The 21,563-nt window shown below is 38.5% G+C and overlaps 1 pseudogene; it reads right to left on the bottom strand.

The window, feature by feature from the left end:
* Positions 1-7,411: 7,411 nt before the first annotated feature.
* On the bottom strand, positions 7,412-21,543 carry LOC145406454 (F-box only protein 31-like; annotated as a pseudogene).
* Between the last annotated feature and the right edge of the window lie 20 nt (positions 21,544-21,563).

Here is a 21,563-nt window from a genome sequence, read left to right as displayed (position 1 = left end):
TTAATGTTCAGGTACTTTGCTTCCATTCCATCCTTTTACCTCTTCTATTTCTCTCTAGCCCTCTGCATACTGTCAGGCTCAGCTGTCAAAGATAATTCATGAGCATATAAAAGCTCCCAAGTTAGTAACTAACTGACAATGACAGAAGTGCCAGGATAATAGCAAAGGATTCAACACAGAACTCTGATGCACCCCACTGACTAAATTCCTTGCTTCATCCTCCATTCACACTCACAGACAGTTGTCCCTTCATATAGCCTAGTAGTTTCACCACCAACTTGTTTTCCCACAGCCCATTTTTACTGTCACCCTAGGGACTGTATCAAATGCCTTCCCCAAATCTAAAAATACACTAGTACAGTACAGATTTTTTCTATCTCTTGCATTTGTCTTGTTAGTTATTTCCTTATATGTCCTAGTCTTGTAGGCCTCATGCTTAATCACTAGGTAACTCCCTAACTCTACCACTTCTTCTGTGTATTAAAACACTACTTTCTGTGCTGTTTCCACTTCATAGTTTCACCACAATCACATTATACCTAGGGGTTCCCTTGTCCAGCCAGACTACATCCATGACTTACTCTCCACCATACTCCTTAGCCATCTTCAATAACTCCGCCTAAGTTTAAATGGGTACCGTATAGTAAATTATGTAAGAAAGCAAAGGAAATGGAAGCTGATGACGCTAGGGAACTGATGGATGAAAATGGTGTCTTAGAATGCAGAGAAAAATACATGATGCAGTTTGGTATCCTTTCTAACATCACTCCTGTCATTAAAAGATAACCATTCACTAGCCAATGAGCATAATTTTTTTTTTTTTTTTTTTAATGCAAGCAAGAAGGAACCAAGGGCCAGAAGCATTCAGTCCTAATCACCTCTGTGATTTAATCCTTTCTTTTTTATATTAAGTCCTGAGATGTAACAACTAATTAATGTAAAGAATATTAAATTGTCATACAGTAGTGCGATGGTGATCTGCCAGCCAAGGTTATCCTTCTGCTGTCCACCATCCTCCTTCTGGGGATCAGGGAGGGAATTGTGGGACGCTTGTATAATCAGGAAGAACCATTTCGCGGTTATATCAGTGTTACCACATGAAGGCGTCCATCTCAAGCTCCAAAATCATAAATACAACCTGATATGGACTGAAGCTCACCTACCTAGAAGCCTAGAATCTGTATTTAAAAATAATCACACAAAAATGCAAAATAAAAAAACTTCAACATATTTCCCAGAACTCCTATAGCAGAAAGAAATGCTCACACCAGTTTTACATGCCAAAAAAAATGAAGAAATAAAGTAAATAACGGAGAAGACTCACCTGTTAAATCGCGACGATGTCGAAAGGAAGAAAACAAATGAGTACGAGGTTAATCAAATATTGTCATTTAGGTATAGCTTAATAATACAGATGTATTGCTCATTCAGAAAAAATCTGACATCTCTTCAGCTAATTTTTTATGGAATTTATAAATGATATATGCAAGGGTGGATTTACCCTAGGCGAGAAACGACTGCCGAGCGAGCATGCATGATTGTTCATGACCGAATTTGCTTCCGTAAGCATTCGTTTTTGTTCTGACAATTGCATGTGCTGGATAAGGGAATTTTCCCTCGAGTTAGACTCTTAGACATCATATAGCCCTGCTAGGGTTACAGGAGAGCGCTACCCCTCCCAGCAAAGGAGGCTACCCGGACACATTCGGTCATTCATATAAGTTTAAGGTTCGACTGTGCTCGCCAGATAGGCCGCCCAATACTATGTTCGCTGGTGTTCGTTCGCCAAGTATATATCCAGTTTAACGGGTGACCTAAATATCTTTCAGCTACATTTGCCATCGCCCATGGTTAGTTATTTTACCATGCCATCGCCCATCCCCATCCCCAGCATGTAGGCTATTTTTACACCCGCGCTCGCTAGGTCAAACGTTGAACAAGCAGTATAAATCTAAGTAGTTTTCATTGAGTTTAGATTATACTTACGAGAATGGATAGAAGCATTACTTGAAATTACAGGGTAATAGCGCCGGAAGCATTGCAGCACTGAAGAGAGGGGCAATATATCCAGTGAAGGTTATAATTTTAGGAGAAACACTGTATAATGAGGTGGTTTGGCCATGTGGAGAGGATGGAGAGAGACTAATTAGGAAGTGTGTGAGGTGTAGAAGGGGAGACAGCGGGTGACCAAGGATGAGATGGAGGGTTGGAAAAGAGAGATATATGTTAGAGGGGGGTGTAACTTCGGGGGAAGGGCAGCGAAATGGCAGGGGACAGGGCGACATGGAGACTATTGTCTGTAGTCACCTCTTACGGGATTAAGGCGTCAGGATATAGATAGATAGATAAACAAATAAATAGATAAACAGATGGATGATTGACCACAAATAATGAAATGTCGGAAAGAAACTAAGAATCTCTGTGGAAACAAAAAAAAAAGTGGGTATCCCTCTAGAACTCCACCATTCTCCCCCTCTACTTTGTCTTATCCCTCTTCTCCCCTTCCCTCTCTTCCATCCCAAATCCCCATCACCTCCCATTCTCTATCCCCCTTCTACCTCCTGCCTCCACTAACTCCCTTTCCCTCTCCTTGCATCCCTCCACCACTTCTCTTAGTATCTCCCCTTTCATCACATCATCTTATTTTTACTCCCTCTCTCTCATTTTCCCCATCACCCCTTGCCTTTTTCCCCTTACCTTTCCTTCCCCTCTTTCTCCCCATCCCTCTCCTCAGATCCCCACCCCCTTCTTTCACTTCCCCCCCCTCTCCTCCCCAATCACCTCTCCTCCCTTTTCCCCTCCTCTATTACCTTTTACTTTTTTCTTCCTTTTCTCCTCTTTTATAATATTAGTAACATTTCAATATCAGTATAGTGTACCCCAGTAATGTTTAATACACACACACACACACACACACACACACACACACGTACATATAATTCCCAAATGATCCCCAATTCTTCAATTTAGCTGATGGCAGGTTAGAGGGTTTAACCAACTGGTAAACAAGAAGACTCAGTCCTGCATAATAATTAAGGCTCATTGAATTACTGGAGCACTGATTTAACACTGTTATGGAAGTTGCCTAGTTCCATCAGATGAAAACAAACCAACTGTAGTTTTATTATAGCTGCCTTCAGACAATTTTATTTATCTCAAGGTTAAAGGAACAGTGACCATTCTGGGGAAAATATATATATTTACAGCTGAGAGTGTAAGGTGGTGGTGTGAGAGTGAGAGAATGGATGTAAAGGTGTGTGTGTGTGTGTGTGTGTGTGTGTGTGTGTGTGTGTGTGTGTGTGTGTGTGTGTGTGTGTGTGTGTGTGTGTGTGTGTGTGTGTCTGGTGGTGTGAGGATGCATAGTTGTGTGTGTGGTGTGTATGTGTGTGGTGGTGTGAGTGGTGCATGGTGATGTGAGGGTGTGTGTGGTGGTGAGGGTGTGTGAGGTAGTGTGTGTGTGTGTAGTAGTTAGTGGGGTCGTGAAGGGATGTGAGTGGCAGTGTGAGGGTGTCTGAGGTAGTAAGGGGTAATGTGAAGGTGTCTGGGGTAGTATGTAGCAGCAAGAGTAAACTGTAAAGGAACCATGTGGATCCAAAGAGTTTGGAAAGACCTCTCAGTTTCAAAAGTCTTGCAGTGGCTACTCTATAAAAAGACTGCAGTTCAATATAGCAGTGTCTGGAATGAGTTCAGGACAACCGTGAGAGTCTGAGTCATATTCTAAGTAGCTTCATGGGCTTCATAACACCTCATCCTCCATGATTTATTCTCCACATTACATTTCAATATCCTTCGGAGTGTTTACTACTAATGCAAATTGTGTTTATATTAAAAGCATAAAAAATAACATTAATGTGAAAGACTGAAAAAAGAAAAAAGTAAGGAAGAGATGCTATGGAACCTCCTGTGCTAACTGACCATCCGAAACTTATAAAATGAAGAATCCAGAATAAAGTACTTCTGGAAAAAAGTGCTGAAACATATTTACCAGTTACTGAACTTTATAAACTTTTATAAAGGCCAAAACAGTACAGTATGTATAGTTTTGCACAGATAACTTTGGAAGTTTCACTTGCACTGGACTGAGTTGTATTCCTGTGACTTAAAGAGATATCATACCACTCCTTCCTTAGCAATCTATTCTTCACTTCACACTTAAGAATCCACCTATATGCTACTGACATAAACTACTTCAATATTGCAATAAACAGCATACAAGAAGATATTAAAGTGCAATATTGGAAATTAACCACCAAGAATGAGGAGATACAAAGTCTCCCATGGCACCTACAAAATGGCCCTGGATCTGTTGTAAAAGAGTAAGTCTGGCAAGTTTACCCCATTCAGTCCAGGGGTCTTGCTTCAGATGAATAAAGTAATTTGGTATCATATAAATTAAAATATAAAATACATCGTTAGGCTGACAGGGTTATGGTGTTTGATAAAGAAAACATGTGATTTAGCAAAGTACAATGCAGTGAGGTTTTACTGTAATATGAATATTAATCAAAAGAATATACAATATACAGTTCAATATACAATACTTAAAGTAACATCAAGTACTGGAGAAATTACTCTGGTGAGTGATCCTAAAACCATCCCAGCATTAGAATGCTTGAATAATAACAAATACTAGAAATTGCTTAGAACACTTTCATCTTTACTAAGTGAAAAACAGGTATAAGAGTGATTTACCATCTCCAAAGTATTTACAAGTCTAGAACACCTGATTCTGGAAGCTGCATAAAATACAATGACAGGTACCAGTCAAGGGGGTCCCAGCACCACACAAAGAAACTGATGGGGCAGTGCTTAACCCTTGGGATCATGTGACATCCTTTTTCATTTATTCTTGCTGCTAACAGATGACTAAATTCAGCTAAGGAAAGACTTTCTTTACTGGAGAAATTTTCTAAGCTTAACTCCTTGAACATTAGAAGCCTTTCCTACGAATCACAGAGCTTCAACGTGTTAAATGGAGATGGTATTCACTCAACGATTTGAACTTTCATATTAATCAATTTGAGTATACCCCTTATTTAGCTTGTGCTACAACAGTTCCTGAATCCTATTTTGAGCCAAAATCCCAAATTCTTGGGAGCACAGCTCCTCAGAAGGACTTAAAATGAAAATTACAGTGGAAGAATTATATCCACATATTGAAATGTTGTTTACTGGGAAGGTACAAGTTGGGTCAAAAGTAATGTACTATCATATACCTTATAATTAGAGAACATTTCTATATGTAAGTACTGTAATGGTATAATTCTTCCATCTGAACAATTCACAATACTGTGATACTGAAAAAATAAAAGTACAGTGTGATAGGCCAGGCCTCTTTTATAACAAACTGTGATTTACTGAATTTCAGGATTACCATACTTTTTGAGCCTACGTAACAATTTCCTCACATAATGAAAAGGTGTACAGTGCAGTACTTTATTAGGCATCTGTGGTCAACAGAAAAACTGACCACATGACAGCCTGGATCATAAGTTGAAAAATCTTTTTATCTAACTGTAATAATTTACAACTGATTTAAAATTCTGTGAAAAAAAATACTGCATACATGTACTGTATAGAATACTGAGTTGTACAATACCATACATTAAGTGATAAACAACAAACCATACATATATATATATATATATATATATATATATATATATATATATATACACCAGTATATATACATACAGGCACACCCTTTAACGATGTAATTGTACAGCATACATGTACTGTATAGAATACTGAGTTGTACAATACCATACATTAAGTGATAAACAACAAACCATATATATATACCAGTATATACAGCATACATATATACATACAGGCATACCCTTTAACGAAGTAATTGTACTGCATACATGTACTGTATAGAATACTGAGTTGTACAATACCATACATTAAGTGATAAACAACAAACCATATATATATACCAGTATATATACATATATACATACAGGCATACCCTTTAACGAAGCAATTGTACAGCATACATGTACTGTATAGAGTACTGAGTTGTACAATACCATACATTAAGTGATAAACAACAAACCATATACAGTATATATATATATATACACACCAGTATATATACATATATACATACAGGGATACCCAGGTTTAACGATGTAATTGGTTCGGTAAAACCCCATCGTTAAGCAGGGTATCGTATATCGGGGTACTTTTACCATGTAAAGTAATGTGAAGCATTTACCAGCCTTGGGTTCCCCCAAAACCAAGCCCAAAACCCACCCAAATGAGCCCAAAAACAAGTTTAAAGCCAATCTAAATGGCCTAACAGCTGTCAAGGAAGCTACCCTAAGCCTAACATCTGTAAATAACTCATAAAACCAACAAATAAAATCTGAAAATCATCAAATATAAGTCTGTAAAAAATCAAGCTTAGTAAACTGTACCCCAAAAGGACAATGTTCACCCCACCTATGGCTAAAACACATTAATCTAAGTCTAAAAACAGTTTATAAATCGACCTAAACACATAATTTAAGTCTAAAATATAATCAAAATTGGTGAAAAAAATCAAAACCCATCGTTAAACTGGGGGTTGGCCATCATTATGCGGGGTAAAGTGGTATATCTATCCCCATCATTAAACTGGGGTATTGCATCTAGGGGTATCGGACATCGAGGTATTACTGTATATACTTGTATATACACATATATACTGCATAGAATACAGAGTTGTATAATATCGTATTCAGCCCACAGAAACGAAAACATAATATGTGAACACTTAGGTAACTCAATATGCCTAGTGAATTGGTGTATGCATATAACAAGTCTGAGTTTATGATTAATGAACAAAGAATTAATAGCCTTTCATATCAAACAACCCACTGTTCTCCACCAATACTCTGTTATGCAGAGGATTTACTGTACAGTACAAGTTGGTGTTAGCAAGAATGAATAGCCTTTCATGTTAACAACCCACTGTTCTCCCCCAATACTTTGTTACGCAGGGGATTTACTGTACAGTATAGGCTGGTTATAGCAAAAATTGTAAGTCAAAATAAATTCTGACCAAGTTTTTCCAACAATATTGAATATGGAGAGGGTTACCAAAATAGGATATCAACTGATCATGTGGTCACATTTCATCATATCATGCCATGTTTACTCTGCCATTAAATCAATTTACATTAAGCTAATGTCCACTGAAGTGTTTTAATTTGCCATAAAAGACTACATTTCATCTAGGAAGCTGACTCACTGTGTGTGTTTACATCAAGGAGAAGTCAATATCAAGCCAATATCACTCAAAATACCTTGGGAGCAACAGCGACTGATCTAGACTAAGATTCAATCATACTGACTTGGGTATCAACACAATGGTTAATAAATGATACCAAAGTTGGTCAAAAATATCTTTACTTTTAATGTCATAATACCCTGCATCTCATCAATGTGCATAAGGAGTAAATTTAAGGCTCGGGAGGATAATACAGTTCTTCAAAAAAATGAACTTGCAACTCAAATACTACCACTAATGTCCACTGCTGAACACAGTATTATAGTTACAGAGCACTAGTTCCAATTTTAAGTGTATTGGAGGTGAATTTTTTCTTTATTCGAGAATAAAGGCGAAATAGTGACATCTCCAACCATAAAACACCAAGCAGATCATTATTAAAGATGACAACTTGAACTGGAGTGAAACTGGGATTCTGATACCATTCGGATGCTACCTGCCCAAAGCCATGGTATCTGAAATGGGAAATGTTAACATACTGTTATTTATCATATTCTGTATAATATTAAGAATATCACAGTTAATATTACTTGAATTATACTTTTGTCAACTTGTGACCTGTCATAGATCCTGTTCATATTTTCAGTATCTATCTGTCTATATATGAAGTAATTCCTCATGTAACATGCTTTTATATAACAGATTGTTCACTGCATTCATGAATTCATAATTTGAGTGGTTTTCCCAGTACCAAAGACATGCAGATACTGTGAACAAACTGTACAGCAAGTGCTGAAAGGCCTCTTTATTTGTCACCTTTCTGTTGCTACTTTTTTGTATTAGGTCCACAGCAGCTTACAGAAATACTGTTTATTAAAGTTCCCTTGCTACTTAAGAAGTTGGTTTGCCAGTTCCCCAAATATAAAGCACCAACTGACAAGTTATGATATTTTGGAAGACATTAAAGATATAGAATTGTATGGTATTAAGGCTGTTATGAAAGTCTGAGGTGCTGGAAAGGGATGTCTTCACACAGTGGGACTGGGTATAAATGAGTGGCTCTGCTGCCCAGTTATGCAGACACCGATCAATTCCCTATCTATCCCTTGAAAAGAGGATGATGGACTACAAAGGGGAATGGCAGATTTGGCCTGCAGATAACAGGATCATGTTCAGCTGAGCCTGGGGCCATAACAACAACTAGAAAAACTGACCTGGCTGTGCAACGAGCGGGGAAAGGTGTAGTGGGCTCGAAGCACTCGGCTGGCACATAGAAGGGCTGCTCAAGGATCTTATGGACTCCAGCATCTGTCCGGGCTGGCTCCATGTTTTTCAGGGTTTCTAAACACTTCTGGTCTGCTTTAGATGGTGCCACAGGATATTTCAATTGTATCTTGACTGTCACTTTATTAGCATACACATTAACATCACCAGTAACCTAAAAAATATATACTGTAATTAGTCATTTCTTAAAGGTGTTTAATTTTAAGTTATCATTAGACTGCCAAAAATTAACTCCTTTTCTTTACTGAAAGTTGTTCTTAACTCACTATAAAGTTGCTTTAAAGTAAGACACATGTGTCTTTTTATGTATTTGTAACTCAATAGTTCTCATAAAGCTGCTTCACTGAAAGTAACATTCTGCCTCTCCCAGCCCTCTCTATGCCACAGGAGATAGGAAGTTGCTCTCAACAAGGATTGTGAAGTGTGATTACAACAAGCATATACAGTACTAACACAAGGAAAAGAGAGATGGGGTCCTATCACTTGTTCCTGTGTAACAACATGCATATAATACTGTCCTCCAATCCAATTACCATTTTGAAATAACTGCCTATAGAAAATCTTGTGGTGGGAAAAGAGGTCTGGGTAATGATATTGATAAAATCCTAATATTACTTTTATAATAAAACTCACCTTATATCCACACATTTCATTTTCATCCTTGTATTTGAAAAGTATAATCTCATGACCATGCGACCCATAATATCCCTGAAAGAGGCCTGGTGTTATGATCTGCTTGCAGGAACAGACCCATCTTTATTGAGTAATGACTTTGGGATACTGCTGGCTGTAGGGATGAATAATGGTTTGTGTTCCAATCCTCTCCTGCCAAAGATAAAGATGGGTAAATCTCATAACTTAATAGTAAAAGAAATACTGTATATGACCAAACAGCATCTGTTTAGCTTGAACTAATATCCAAACCTATCAGTGCCCTTAATGTCCGACTCACTAACCTAACTTATTAACCTCACTGCCTATTCACCTGACTGAACTTTTTTAAAACTGCTAATATAACTCTTCTAGCTTGATGTAACACTACCATACCCCAGAGATTATTGGGTTTTATGAAGAATTAACAAATGATGAGCTACAGTGTGTTGTAGGAGGAGATAAGTTACAATGTACATCTTACAATGCCTGGCTGAAATTTATATTTAGTTGTGAATTGTGCACAATAACAGTGCTGAGTGTTTTATTATATAAGTATCCTTAAGATCAGTTGTCATTATTTCTACGATACCTACCGCACATACTACCACACTACATACATACTGTTGTTGTGGTCCAAGGCCATCTGGCTGTTAACATATTTACAAATGTGAAACTTAAAATTTTGTGAATAAACTTCTACATGAGTTCCATAGCTATGTGGTATGGCAAACACCCATCCAGTAATAATATTCTGTCCAAATTCAACTCTGTTTTTTGTTATGGTTTGACTTGCTGCAATTACCTTTTCTTCAAGCAATTTTTTTTATTGTCTCTTCCTTTACAGCCATACATATTTTTTTAATTGGGGGGAATAGTATGTAACCTGTTTTGTAAATACTGCATACTTATTTCAGCAACTTGTACAGGAATGGCATGATGGCCTCATAAAATGATTATTCACTGACTCCAGGTGCCAGAGCTCCTGTGGCAACAAGTACATGCACTCCTCCATGCTCATTTAAATTCTTTTATTAAAATACTGCACAGAATCAAAAACTATGATACACATAAATGTAAGAATCCAAGCATAATGCTGACAAAAATGGTGCACTCACCCCATAACCTCATTTAAGAAAATAAGACGAAGCCTTTTGAGGTTCGGATTCAAATGAATGAGATCCAGGTCTGAGCTGTCATTAGTGTGCTTGAAAGAGTAGAAGCAGCGCTGGGTCACAATTCCCTGCCACTGAAAAGGAGTAAAACATAAATCAGACACCTGGTATGGCTAAATAAAATACTGCACTTTACTCATCTGCATCATTTAATTCTGTGACTCATATAGGCAGCTATCTGACTGCACAAATAATTCACTTCAGCCCAGTGACATATATCTACAGTAATTATATACTGCTGGCTGTAGGGATGAATAATGGTTTGTGTTCCAATCCTCTCCTGCCAAAGATAAAGATGGGTAAATCTCATAACTTAATAGTAAAAGAAATACTGTATATGACCAAACAGCATCTGTTTAGCTTGAACTAATATCCAAACCTATCAGTGCCCTTAATGTCAGACTCACTAACCTAACTTACTAACCTCACTGCCTATTCACCTGACTGAACTTTTTTTAAACTGCTAATATAACTCTTCTAGCTTGATTTAACACTACCAGTTGAATTTACTAATATCTGAAACCCTCCTGATAGTGATGGGGCTAATAAATGCTGTGTTTAAACTCTCCATGATAATTAAAAGATTCAAGGAAAGGTTTGGAAATGAAGAGCAAGGGGATATATTGGCCTACGCAGACGACATCGCATGTTGGAGTAATAGCCGGCCACAACTAACAAGAGCTTTGGAGTGCTGGAGGGAATGTTTTGAAGAAGCAGGAGTAACAATAAACATAAACAAAACAGAAATACTCACTGTGAAAAAGCAAAATGATGACGCGGATGATATAGTAGTTGGGGGCGATCAGGTCAAAGAAGTAGAACTTGTAAAATATCTGGGGTGTATTTTCACGAAGGAGGGAGATAAGAATAAGAGAGAGATCACCGAAAGGATAACTAAATATAGCAGATGTGTATGCTCTCTATATCCAATACTCAAAGACAGATATGTACCACTGGAGGCAAAGAGAACTATATTCCAGTCTATTTTAACACCTATACTCACATACGCATCTGAGAGCTGGACTCTGACAACCCGAGACTGGAGCAGAGTTCAAGCAGCAGAAATGAGACCACTGAGAGCAATAGTGGACAAAACAAGGAGAGACAGAATCAGGAATGAAACAATAAGAGAAATGGTTGGAGTAACATCGGTGAGAAAAGTAATCGAAAATTCACAACTGAGATGGCTAGGACATGTTGAGAGGATGGACGAGTCAAGAATAGTGAAGGAGAGATGGAATTGGAGTCCTGATGGCAGAAGATCAGTCGGAAGACCTCGGAAAAGATGGAGAGATGGTGTGGAGGAACTGTTGGACAGACGAGGTATGGATAACATCGAAGCATTGAGAAATCAAGAGGCCTTTGAGAGAACCAACTGGAGACGGCTGATCCACCTGACAGGCTAAATGCCTACCTGGGAGCCGAATGAATGAATGAATGAATGAATGAATTAAACTCTCCACTTCAAAAATTATTCCTTAAGCTGATTAGATCTGCCTGGGTATAGCAAGCATATAGCAAGATATACATCATAGGAACAGTAGCAGTGGTAGCAGCAGAGTAAGCCCAGTCCATCTGACCAAGCAGACCCATCAAACGTAGGCAAGCAAACACCCCTGGAGGGCCATCCCATACAGTGAACTGATATTTCCATGCCATGGACAACTCACCACAGCATGACATGAGGAAGAGCATGGAGAGTTGGTTCCTGGATGAATGCCAAATTTGTGTCTGTCCACCTATTTAACAGGGGCACCATAATAGGCACCAAACTGTTATTTGGTTATATGGCTACCACTCACAGCGGTAAATGGTTTCCTGGGTTACAGGAAACCATTAGGCTTGTCACTCAGTGTAGAGTCACCTTGGGAAGAAGTAAGTAGCATTACATCATGTGAGTGGATGATGGTCACCACCACCTACAGCTCTGTCATAGGAATGAAGCATTAGAGAGCTAGTCTCCTGAGGCTTGAAATACAAATCCACTCCTTCAATCTAACTAAGCGCGTTATAACTTTGCTGAGGATATAAATAAACACACTATGAGATGGATAATTACAGAAAAATCAAAGGCAATATGAAGCTACACTGGCCCAGTTACCAGAATACTTGTTCTGAGATACATGAGCCTTGAGTCCAGTGTTCAAATCTAGGCCGAGGAAAAAATTTAATGTGGTATGCTAGCTGCCTTCCCTTTCATATACCTGCACCTTGACAGTTCTATCAATAGCATATACAGACTCTAACACATGAAAAACACAGCCACTGCAACACTTCAACTTTTACATGTATTACTCTTCCTAAAGACATCTTTCCCTCATTTATAATCTGTCAGCCAAAGGAATTCGGACTATCACTCTCACACTGATCAAGATGAACAGTAAAATAACAGCTGTAAACTCAGTTCTTCTCTCATCAAACTTATCAATGGTGAGGGAGTAGGGGTGAGCAATAAGATGAATAGTTAAACAATAGCACTTAAATCAATACTTCTTACTCACTAACCTTATCAAAGGTGAGGGAGCAGGGGTGAGCATTGGGTCCAGGGAAACACTCGGGTAAGAGAAATCTGTCCCCAGGCACAGAAAAGAACACACATTCAGTCAGTGGAGCAGACACATCCTGCATTGATGATGGCTCCCATGAAACTCCCTCTATTTTTCCATCACAATACTGTAAAAAATATATATATATATATATATATATATATATATATATATATATATATATATATATATATTTAACATCAATATACTATACTTTTAAACTACTACTGGTGCTGATATTAAAATCCCGGCTAAATCACACAAAAAGGAGGGTCAAAGACTATGGTACATACACCAGGCTGTTAAATATCCAGTTTTTACTTCAAAACAGTGTGTGTATACCACTAAGAATGGCAAAATCTCTAATCTCTCATTAACGACAACACTAAATGAAGAGAATTAAAGAAGGTCATATCCAATCATCATCATCATCATCCAGACCTCCTTTCCTACCCTAGGGTCTAAAAGTCTATCCTGAGGTGAATAAAACTGTGGAAATAAAAAGACAAAAAATGAAAATGTCACTGGATTGAAAGGGTACACTATGAACACGAAATACCTCTGTACACTGCAAACCTACTGTATTTACTCAAGCTCACCCTTATTTCCAGCAATCCTCCAAGACGTCCAATTTGAGACTGGTACAGACCCAACATAAGGCCATACTCGTGCAGCACTGTAACAAATATATATGTTACTACAGTATACATGAAGTTGTTCAGCAAAACAATGCCAGAAAAATAAGTCACATACACTGAATTAATAATAGTAAATATCAATAACTACAATAAACAATTAAGAGTAATTATTGCTGCTGCTCCAATAAAGCCTCTAAACCCTTTCAAAAGCAAAGGTCTGTAACACTACTGTAATGAGGCTTGGGACTCAGGAAGGCCCTGAACTGTTTTTCATTTGCATTACACTATATTTTCAGTTAACATTACAAAGCATGGATGGTGCAGTTCAGCAATGCTCATTACTCAACTTGTATAATATCATTTATAAGGCTCCAACATGTTTACATGTGTCAGCCTTGGTCAACTAATGGCAGCTCATTACATTGTTCAATCTCTGACAGTCTCCCTATTCAGTCCCATATCCCTGAAGCTGCATTCTATGACATCATCTTATGTCTTTTTGGGTCTGCCTCTCACAGCCCTACCCCCAACGTTCATGCTCCTCACCTTCCGCACCCAACTGTCATCCTCCGTCCTCTCAACATGCCCAGACCATCTCAATCTACCTCCCTTCATTGTAATACCAATACATTCAAGTCCCATCCTTCCTCTCAACTCTTCATGCACAATCCTACCCTGCCCCCAGGGCCTCGCATGCAAGGACGCACTACACATCCATCTAATTATTGTCATCTTTATACAATTAAGCCTCATGCTCATTATTAAAATACTTCAGGTAATATGTAATACTGATCTGATCAGAAATCATTATAGGATGGGTACTCTTCTTCTACAATTCACTTTTCAATTACACATGTTGAAGATTATACTTACAATTTGTGTACAGTTTCCGATATGACTTTATGTCTCCAGTGTTAAGAAGCGAAAGATCAAATTCTGAAATCAGTATATACAGTATTAGTACTGCTCTCAAATAATTTTTAATATTAAAAGCAGACTGTACATGAAAGTATCCTCAACCTGAAAAGACTAGTACCAGTAGTTGTAGTAGCTGAAAACCCAGGCTCATCTTGATGCGCACCAAGTGCATTCTGGGCTGATGTCCCTTTCTTGCAATCCATGATTCTTATTTTGGGGGACAGGGAGAAAGCTATGGGACGTTTGTATAACACGGCAGCAGAGTTACTTGCTTCTATTGGTGACACCACATGAATGTGTCCCTCACCAGCACTGGCTGAGCAGGTAGAAAATTGCTTTGACCCTTTCAGACTGAGAATGTGGTCAGGATAAGTTAAAAAGGATAGCTGTACTATGGCCATGCCAAAAGTATGAAGATTACAACAAAAAGAAGTGAGGAAAATGCTGTAAGACTGCCTCAGTGACTTTTAACATTTCAAATTCTATTAAGAACGATACATACAACAACAGACAAGCTCTTCTTTAATACTGTATTATAACTACAAAGAAGTAGACTACAGCTACTGTACTTTGCATCATGGATTTTCTGAAAACAGGTACTCTAAAATTCATATCAATCACATCAGGGCTGCAGTATGCTAAATGAACTAAATTATTATTTACTATGCAGAAATTATGCCAGTACGGTACCTATCCAATACAGTAATTTGTCATGATGACAACATGAATTATATCTTACCTCTGTGAGATAAATTCTTCCAGATGAAATCATTACAAGTTAAGCGATGAAAAAGGCTGCAAGTTGAACTAAGAGCAGCAAGCTCTCTGGCTCCACAATACTGCAGTATACAGAGCAACACATCATCTGGCAGCTGATCAAGCCTCATGTTCACCAATGTTATAAACCACCCTGAGGACTTTTAAATGCATCAATACCTGCAAAGAATGAAGTTATTATGAAAATGAGTAATGTCCAAGCACAGTTTTTGGTCTGGAATACAGGACCTCATCATCATCATCATTATCATCATCATCATCATCAACCAAAATCCCATCTAAGAGATGGGACAAGGTATGTTCAAAAACAAAGAAAAAAGAACCACAAAAGAAGGAAACATATAAAACAACATGCTCAGCAAAACAAGCCATACAATCATTCACCATCATCTAAGTCTTGAAAATCTTGGTTCCATATAACAAACAAAAATCATCCTTATACAGTATATTACTGCACATGAGCTGGATGGTGATGAAATGGGATTCTGAGTGCATTCAAGTACGGCACTTAAGAAGCGTAATGAGTGATAATGAAGTTCATAAGATTATGAGCTTGAATAGGGTACTATAGCGAAGAAAGGATTGATGGTTCAATGAAAACAGTGATAAGGAATAGAGAAGTGACCATGGAAGAAAAAGACACTACATGAGAGTACTATGATCCCCGACTTGGATCCTGCCGGAAGGACACAAGTCAAGTGTGAGAGCGATGGACCTGAGTTATCTGAGAGGAGCACGTGAAGCTACATGGAAAGACAGACCAACAAATGAATAAGGAGCATGGTGGTATTGATGACGATGTGTTTGACAGCATTCAGAAAAATACCCAGAAATTTATCTGGCCATGTGGAAAGGATGGAGAATGAGATACTGACTAGAAGTGTATGTGCATGGGGTGGAAGGGGAGAGGGGGGAGTGGCCAAGAATGAGAAGGAGGGATGCAGTGGAGAAATAAATGAGGGAGGGTGGTGTAATCTGGATGGTGGGTAGTCAAATGTGACATGGAGCCGGTTTGTTTCTAGCCACCTCTTACAGGATTAAGGTGTCTAGCTGTATACAGACAGATAAACTTTCCTTATTTATGTCTTTACATACACCCATGGAATGAAATAATTCCAAGAGCCACAAAGTTAAAAATGGGATGCAGCTCTGCACATACATATCTCATCCTTCCAATGTGATCCAAGGTCAATTTCTTACCTTCCTCAGTTCCCATACCTCGTTTTTTCACACCCTCATTTTACTATACCCCACCCTCTTGGCCTTCCATGCAAACTCAGTCACATAAATTCCCCATGATCATAAAATTTTCTTTATGTGACCATACCATACAAGCCTTTTCTTCTACTCTTATCAGCAAGGATGGGTTTCTTCACTTCCGGAATTTTGAATATCTCTACAGTTCTTATCCTACGCACTCTATGCAACCCACATATAAGCCTATTCCTTAACATCAAAATACAGGCAACCCTCCTTATTAAGTAAATGATGCATTCCAAAATAACAGATCTTTCTCCACACACTTGTACTGTACCGTAAAAAAAACTTGCAACAGTACTGTGACTTGTACAGAAAATAGGAAGAACTTGCAATTTACCTTAAGATACCATGAGAACTTTAACCTCTTCACTGTGGTGATGCAATTTGTTCTATTCGTGGTATTGCCAGACAACTTTTATTCAGCAACTGTGTTCATCTTTAACAGGCTACTGACGGAGCTATATCTAACCATTCCTGTTCAAAAAGACTCCCCTGAAAGATATAAAATTGTCTGGAAGTAGCAAGAATAAAATAAAACTGGTGTCATCATACTGAAAGGTTTAATAAGCACTTCATGTAATTTACTGTGGACTCATAAGAAAAACACTTTTAAAGGCTATTTATGGGAGGACTTACTGGAAACTGCGGTATTCACTGCTCTAACTCTTGAGTTTTCGAACACCCATAAGTCACTGTCAGCACTAACATACCTGTATCTTCACGTGATCCTCTCGCAGCCTCCAATCTGAAATACAAATAACACAATTATCAAAGTAATATACTTAAGAAGCTATGGTATGCATTATTTGGTCATCCACTCACTTGATGTAATGCTGCCTACTTCTTCCTTCACCTTTATCATTCTTTTTCTGTGTCTGCCCTCCTCTCCTATATCTCCCATCTTTCCTATCACTTCTATTGCTCTTCTTTCCTTTTCACTTGGCTTTACATTGAGTGACAAGCCAAATGGTTTCCTGTAAGCCAGGAAACCATTTATAACACTGGGTGGCAACCACATAACCAACCCACACATTCGCTACGTATTAACAAGTAGGTTTGTGGAGGGTCAGTGCCCTTCCCTGTAAAACCACAAGCTCAAGAGGTATTTATTTCCTTTACTGCTGTTCCTTTAGTGGGCAATCTTACCATACCCAGTGCATTTGTGCTATCATATAGTGTATGCCTCTATATGTTTTTTGTGTGTGCAAATGAATATTACCGAATCTTGCTCAACATACGGTACTGAAAGGGGGATTTTGTTTCCCAACTTCCCAACTGGATGCTGGGTTAGGTTAGGATAGGTTGGGTTGGGTTAGATTAGGTTAGGTATGGGCAGATTAAATTATTTGGTACAGTTAAGCTAGGTTAGGTTAGTTTTAGTTAAACACTTAGATAAGGCCAGTCCCTTCCACAATTACTAATATTTTCCATCAGAATATTCAATTCAAATATTATTTCTGACAAAAAATTCAAGCAGATTCATATCTGGGAAGTTAAAAAACATGGTTTAGTCAGCCTCATTTTCAAGAAAGCCATTATATGTGTAAATTAAAAATTCACCCAAGACCGTCAGTCATATTATGGTTATTATTCATTTACACAACAAATGAGGCCTCAACACACTCAAACGAACTAAAAAAAAACTATCAAATGGAAAATAAAAAAACACACCAAAAATAGGAAACGGCAATAAAGGAAATATTTACCACTCAAGACAAACGGTCACCCCTTACAGGATTATGGCGTCTGGCTATAGATGGATAGAATTGGTTATATAATCTCATCAATTCTACACACAAACCAATCCTTACAGAGCCAAACCTATGCTTGAAAGCAATATTCATGCCCTATCCTTGGTGTCATGTTTATTTCCACAGAAACTGGTTGTCACAGATGAATTACAAATGATCCGCACTGTTTTATTTCCTTCATCTTTTCAACATCTGTGAATGGGAGATCTAGATTTTGTCCTCTGCAATTACCATTCTCGGTCTTGTTCGTGGTGGTTTGTTATGAGCGTCGGCCAGCAGATCACCAGATTTACACTCTCGCGTCGCAGATGGAGTATATGTTCATACATAATAATTAACGGATTTTACTTTCTTAGGCAAGGGGTGCATCACAGGCCTGTTACCACTCGATCTCATGTGCTAGAACTGCCACTTATCCCTCTAAAAAAAGAAGTTTTCATATGCAATTCCCTCGGCTACCAATAACCACCCGATTAAATAATCTCTCGGTAGTTCTAAACACCACCCGGCACAATAAACAAAGGGTGCGACGAATTACCCACTGACCTCAGTGACATCAAAAAGGATGATACATATATATATATATATATATATATATATATATATATATAATATTCTACCTGTCTCACCATAAAATATCACTGTTCATAGAATTGCTGGGACTCATTCCATATAATTACCGCACTTTTTGACTACCTACATTCCCTAACCATTAAATATCCATTCAGAGAGAGAGAGAGAGAGATTGCTGGAGACTTCTCGAAATACTGTATAGCCTCCATTCATCCCCTTAGTACAAGAAGTTTTCCAAAATTTAAATATCCTAATACAGATGTAAGACTCATGAAATCAAAAGTATAATGAAACCCAAACACCTCCCTTGGACCTGCCTGTACTGAAAACATAGGGGAGGGCGGTGATGATTCGGCCACTTTTTCGAAAAAAAATCGTAATAAATAAAGTTTAAGAAATTCTTAAAATCTGCTTATTCCAAGAGGAAGCCACATCTTTTGGCTCTTTTGTGTGCTATTGTCAGTTCTTAAACTTACGACATTTCTTGGCAGTAATCCAAACTCTTAAGGTCTCCAAAATGGCCGAACCATCCCTCTTGGTGTGGATGATTCGGCCACTGGCGTTGGATGGTTCGGCCACCATGTGGGATGATTTGGCCACTTGTCTCTGGGGCTCAATTAAAGATTAGATACAGTAGAAAAATTAAGAATCTAATTTTCATCTGTGCTGACATGATTTATTGGATTTATTTTTACCTAAACAATCTCCTTTTAATGAAACAAGTAACAAACAATCTCCTTATAATGAAATTAAATGGCTCTACTCTTGCCTATCTCAGATAAAATAAAACTATAATTTTGTGAAAGAAAATATCCGAGTCAAATGAAAGCCACTTCTCTTACATGCTGTTTACTCTTAACGCATTTTAAATTCAGTGAAACAAAAATCCAAAGTTGTAATACCTTTGCCTTCGCTTAGTGCTTTGTGAAACTGGTTCAGGTAATATTCCAATTATAGCGTTTCTTGAAACAGAAGCTTCATCAATTTCTGAGGGAAAGTAGAGAGAGAGAGAGAGAGAGAATATGTAATTTTATAGAAAAAAGGTAAGGGGATGAGTCTGTTATGATGTGGCAGGGGTAAACCAGCTCTGCTGTTGGGCCCTGCTGCGGATGTTACTGAGTGCATTGCGCAGTTGACCCTTGTGCGGTGTGGTGCGGTGAGGACCAGTCCGTTCTCCCCTTTGGGGCAAAGATGCGAATGAGTGGTTGAATGGATGAGTAAATGGGGAGTGTGTCGTCCTGTCTCGGCTACCTCCCTTTCCTTGGGGGAAGCAGCCTAGGTATAAAGATAGATAGACAGATAGAAAAAAATCATCAAATAAAGAAAATAAATCATTAGATAATTATGAGGGATGGTTCGGCCACCTGGCAACCCTGCCGAACCATCCCTCACTTCAAGTGGCCGAATCATCCCCCATGTATAAAGATGTACACATGGCGCCCCGAAACCCAGAGTTCATAAGCTGTTCGAGCGTTATCTACTCTCACGTCACCTATAGACAATAAATGATATTTGCACTATATATGGATAACAACCCTGAAGTATTAATGGAGCTACTGCTTACGTTGGATCACCGAAAAAGTACATAGGGGTCATGAAAAATCATAAAATCTAACCTGACGTTGCTGTTTCCCGGCCAACCAAAACAAAAACACATATACCATCTGTCAGCAAGATCACGCAACTTCATGTGAAATCTCAATGATCTAGGTCCCCTACATTATTCAGGAAGGCCAGTGGCCGAACCATCCTCCTGGCCGAACTATCATTGCGCTCCCCTAGCTATATATCTACTGCAAGATGCCTTAATCCCATTAGGGGTGATCACAAACTACTCTCTCTATTGCCCTGTCCTCTGCTATTTGGCTGACCTTTCTCTAAAACACCCCACTAGCTCTATCTTTCCACCCCACCTCTCCACCTCATTCTTGGTCATCCCCTCCTCCTCTCCCCTTCCACCTGACTCTCACATGCTTTTCTAGCCAGTCTCTCATTCTCCATCCTTTCCAATTGGCCACACTAACTCAAAGTATTTCTCTTTACACTTTCAATCACAACACAAGATTATTTCAAATGAATTTCACAGCAGAAGGCATGATACCCTGTCCTACATTACCACCTGATTATGGCCTCTGTTTATTAGTACAGTATTAATGTTCAGGTACTTTGCTTCCATTCCATCCTTTTACCTCTTCTATTTCTCTCTAGCCCTCTGCATACTGTCAGGCTCAGCTGTCAAAGATAATTCATGAGCATATAAAAGCTCCCAAGTTAGTAACTAACTGACAATGACAGAAGTGCCAGGATAATAGCAAAGGATTCAACACAGAACTCTGATGCACCCCACTGACTAAATTCCTTGCTTCATCCTCCATTCACACTCACAGACAGTTGTCCCTTCATATAGCCTAGTAGTTTCACCACCAACTTGTTTTCCCACAGCCCATTTTTACTGTCACCCTAGGGACTGTATCAAATGCCTTCCCCAAATCTAAAAATACACTAGTACAGTACAGATTTTTTCTATCTCTTGCATTTGTCTTGTTAGTTATTTCCTTATATGTCCTAGTCTTGTAGGCCTCATGCTTAATCACTAGGTAACTCCCTAACTCTACCACTTCTTCTGTGTATTAAAACACTACTTTCTGTGCTGTTTCCACTTCATAGTTTCACCACAATCACATTATACCTAGGGGTTCCCTTGTCCAGCCAGACTACATCCATGACTTACTCTCCACCATACTCCTTAGCCATCTTCAATAACTCCGCCTAAG

This window comes from Coenobita brevimanus, chromosome 70, assembly GCF_032717465.1.
Source record: "Coenobita brevimanus isolate Jiangsu-jjx chromosome 70, ASM3271746v2, whole genome shotgun sequence".
In the NCBI taxonomy this organism is placed as follows: domain Eukaryota; kingdom Metazoa; phylum Arthropoda; class Malacostraca; order Decapoda; family Coenobitidae; genus Coenobita; species Coenobita brevimanus.
This window is presented reverse-complemented; position numbering and strand designations above follow the sequence as displayed.